Source organism: Schistocerca nitens, chromosome 2, assembly GCF_023898315.1.
Source record: "Schistocerca nitens isolate TAMUIC-IGC-003100 chromosome 2, iqSchNite1.1, whole genome shotgun sequence".
Taxonomy (NCBI): Eukaryota; Metazoa; Arthropoda; class Insecta; order Orthoptera; family Acrididae; genus Schistocerca; species Schistocerca nitens.
The window spans coordinates 457,369,220-457,374,190 of record NC_064615.1 but is presented as its reverse complement, the minus strand read 5'-3'; positions in this window follow the sequence as shown (position 1 = coordinate 457,374,190).

Below are 4,971 nucleotides of genomic sequence, written 5' to 3'. Positions count from 1 at the left end.
CAAAATGGAGATGTAATAAGTTACACTCTTTCTGTCATTACAAGTCGACACAAAATTCGTGCCTGACACACTAAATTAAGGTTACCTATGACTTGTTTTGCCAGGTAAATTCACTCCTCTCTGCTTTATTCTAGTTCTTGAATACGGCTGCACAAACCGGTGTTAGTGCTTGGACCTCTGTTACTTAAGAGTTAAGATCCTTTACTTCCTGTGCATAACTGGTGTCATTTTGTCGATTGTGAGCCACTTAGCGTTAACTGGGGCACCTACAAATATACAGGTATTTTAAGGCCATGCTGGACACGTTGCCCTCGCCTTCTGCCCAAGTGGTTAGTAGTATCGGGCCTTCAATCCCTCTTTCCCCGCTGAATGCCCCCTGCAGCACCACTGTCCCTCCCATATTTCCCCACCTTCTGCACCTTGCACCGCTCTACCCCACTGCTCGATTCCCCTCATGTGGAACCCATGGAACATGCCTCAAGGAGTACTCCTTCCCTACTAGTCTACATTGGCGTGGTCATTGCACCTTCCGCTACTTCCTTTTTCCTCGCTGTTTCATCTATGTGGCTGTCTTCTGTCAGATTGACATTAATGTAAATAAGCCACTCATGTGCCTGCGCAGTGCTGAATCGTGTTCTGAATGTAGCACCAATATTTTATGGAGATCTTGGTGCATTTTTCCCTTACAGTTTATGTTGTTCATTCAGTACCATTCAGCTACACCAGACTTTTTTTTTTGCTGTGTATACTACCACTTTATTTACCTTTTGTACCATCTGGATGTTACTGGTAAACATAAGAGGCTCCTTGATTCACTTTTATCTGGCAATGCCGCTGAGTATATATACGGATTAACGACTGATCACTTGAAGGATGTAAACACATTAGTAGAAAACCACATATTCCGCTCTAATACAGTTATCAGATCTGCTGCCACTATATGCTATCAGAATTAGCTCTTGTGTCCAGTTATTTACTCTGTTCAAAGACAACAAAAACAAAACAACTTTACTGTAGAATGACAACAAATTGCAGAAGTATAATTTTTTTACATGCATGTAACACACATTATAAGTATTCTAGTAGAAACAGTTATCTGTCATTAGATTTCTAAGAAGTGCATTCTTAAGAGCTGAAGAGGACCACAGTTTTAAAATATCAATTACAATTGGAATTTGTTTGTATTAGCAAGTTTTTTACTGAAAAGTAATTTTTACATATCATGGTGCATTACCTGTTATTGGGATAATCAAAAGACACATTCCATATGTGTTCAATTGAGAGCTTAGAGACCAATACAACTACAGGCTTGCATGTGTGTTTCTACTTTATTATAACTTTACGTTTTATACTTGCTTGTGAACAATTTTCAAATATTGTTAAGTTATTACTCATAATTTATATGACAACTTATTAATGTCCGTATGTATCTTATCATTCAATGGCTACATGTGTTTTTGTCAATGTATTGTGACGTGATAACTCTTTTGTATACTTCTCACGTAATAGGACAGTTACAAATTAATTTTTGAAGTCATTACTGGTACAAACAGCGAGCTTGTATAGTAATTTGACAGAAAACAGTCAGCTCGTAAATGTTGTTTATTTTTTGGTAACCTGTTTCATCCAGAGATAGACAATCTCCAGACCAGTAGGCCAGGAATAGTACAACTATTCACCTTATATAATTTTAAATTAGTAACATTGTTACAAAAAAATACAGTAGGTTTGTTTATAAATAAATAAATCTTCTGCTACCAGTCACGATTTTTCTTTAATTTACTATTTGCACGACGCGTTTCGAGAAATAATTCTCATTTTCAAGTGCTTTTTTTTTATGTGTGTTAAGCCATTTCTTTTGATGTTGTCAGTGTGTGTGAGTCTGCTTCATTTTGTTGACTTTTAAGTTTTCTAATGATCCATTTGTGTAGAGTCTCACACACACTTAACATCACACACAACTTGTACACTTTACACATCGAAAGATATTTTCGATGTGTAAAGTGTACAAGTTGTGTGTGATGTTAAGTGTGTGTGAGACTCTACACAAATGGACCATTAGAAAACTTAAAAGTCAACAAAATGAAGCAGACTCACACACACTGACAACATCAAAAGAAATGGCTTAACACACATAAAAAAAAAGCACTTGAAAATGAGAATTATTTCTCGAAACGCGTCGTGCAAATAGTAAATTAAAGAAAAATCGTGACTGGTAGCAGAAGATTTATTTATTTATAAACAAACCTATTGTATCTACAGTCGCAGGCTTTCAGAAACCATTTATAATGGATCAAATCAAAAAAAAAAAAAATACAGTGTATATACCCATTGGTCACACATGTAATCGATGTGCAGAGCCATTGTATGTGCTACGCTAGCTTGCAGCTGCCATCAGGTGCATCTTGACATATACAACAGCTCCACGCATCAACTCCATGTATCATCAATGGATACTTATACATCATATTTTTATTTTCTAACTATGGTGCTCATTTAATGTTATATAAGATGAATAGCTGTATTATTCCTGGCCTACTTTGTTAATGTCAAAGATACATACTGGTCTGAAGATGGTCAATCGATGACTGAAACCGGTTAGCAGAAAAATAAACACCATTTGCGATCTAGACTTTTTTTCCATTACATATTGTTGTACAGTTTGTAGGAATGTATTCTTGTTTAAGTTTCGTGAGTAATTAATATTTGTTGCATTTATTTATATAGTTCTGGTTCATTCTTCCCACTGTAGACCAGGACTAGATCGAACAACATTTCGGCAGCACAGTTTCTTCCACTGCTGAGGTGGTGAGATTGCCATCATCCATTCTGCTGATATAGGTAGGTGGCAACTTCTGACACTACCCAGCTATACTTTTTCTGCCCTTCCCTATTGATTGATTTTTTAACCTCTTGCTGTGTTACCAAAGCTCTCCTTGTCACCTCTTCTGCTGAAGAAGAACAGTTCAAGCTAAATACGTCTGGCAGTAACGAGGCATCACACCTCCCTTCTTGTTGCAGGGTCAGGGTCAACTTTGCGAATGGAATTTTCTTTTGTGTATAACCAGTTGTATTTTGTGCCTAATTACTTAATGTTATGGCTTAAAATATGGATGTATTTCAATCCACAGCGACATCCCTCCTTAATGTAGGGCCCTCTTTATTTTACTCACTAGCCGCCGTTTTATTGTTGCTGTATCCGATCAATACAAGCTGTATACTTATAGGGAGTATTTATCTACACATAAAAAATAAAGAGAGAATGAGATCGTTTCTACGTTATTGAATGCATAAAAATTTTGTGCAAGGAATAATAATTACTTCATTTATTTTCTAAATTGTAAAGTTTTTATCAGTCACGGAATTTTTTTGGTATTTTGAAGATGAATGTGCTTTACTTGAGACGGCCCCCATGAAGAACTACTGATCATAGGATAATGACACTTTTTGGGAACATTGTAAGGACATAAAGAAGAGAAATAACGAATAAACCGTTGAAAGAAACACATTTAATTTCCACGTGAGAAGATAACACTTGTTCATTGCGTGCCATAATTACACTAAAGGTTACAGATATTGCTCAATGTGATGACCTTCTGCATCCACGACAGGATGGAACCGCACTAGAGATACAATTTTGTAATTGTCTGCAGTACTTTTCGAACGGTGACCTGTTGGAATGTTCAGCTCGAGCACTGTTTGAAGATCGTACATTGTAGGCCACTGGGCTCTGGCAGGAGCAATTCTTAAATCGCCAGTTAATTCGAACTTCTGAATCATATTCGTCAACTCTAGGGCAGAAAGAAAACCTGTCCATATTTGTTTAACATGTAGATACTCACTAGGTGCAACAGCACTATTGCTGTTGTTTTGATAACAAAAGTTTTACAATGAAAGCCCTGCTCACCTTGACCATACCCATGCTGACTATCTGCAACTGTAATTCACACTGTGTTTCAATCCAACATGTATACCTATACTGGTGCCTTACAGCAAGTCACGACACTACAACCACTAACAACGCAAATACTGTAGGACACTCTCAGCATCATTCCTTTAAGTTAGGGTACTAATATGGTAAATAGATTTTTATCTACTCTGGCTGAAGTAGCGAAAGGTAATGCTAACCCCCTGCACATATGACAGTATTTCTGCATAAAATAAAACCTTTCTTACTTTTGTATTCGGACATGACTGGATCAAAGAAGATCTATGTCTATTGAAAAAATTCTGAGATATTTGTGGCATTTCGTTGTGAATAGCTATTTTTGGAGCTATACCACGATACGTCCTGATAACCTAGCTTAACAAAATTTTTGTGACTCCTAGCAATAAGCCCCGTTTTAAAATAAAAAAAAAACAATTATAACAGATCCTTTCCACAGAATTAAGCTGCCGCAAAGGACAGTCCCCCACTAACATGGGCCTTGTGGGAAGAGGAAGGATTGTACAAGGCACCGAGGCAGTCTGGATTTCTAGGAGTAGTACATTCATATTTTACTGAGAATTTAAAATTTTCTTCCATACATGCAGCTGAAACCAAGTTAAAGGCGTAGGTTCTCAGTGTGAATTCTTACAGGCCCTATGTTCCAAGTCAGCCTACCCTTCAGGACAAAAACAGTTCATTCCAACGAAAGCTGCTGACAGGGTACGCTTCCAGCCTTTTGCTGAATGCAGTAATGTACCCACACCATTTGCTAGGCAACACGGGGTATGAGAAAGGAATCACGTGGATGCTGCTAGTCGTGTCCTGGGAACCAGAGGGCACTGCAGCTGTTCTCTGAATTTCCTTCCCTATTCGTTTATCATTTTTGACCAAACTGCTAGACTGGCAATGAACCATTATGTTCACTCCAAGGCGAGCCTGTTCTGTGTTCCGTATACCAAGAATATACACCAAGTTCAATTAATTTAACCCTTTTTATTTCGCCACCTTCCTTCTCACGCTCACTCACTCTGCTCCGCGACGTA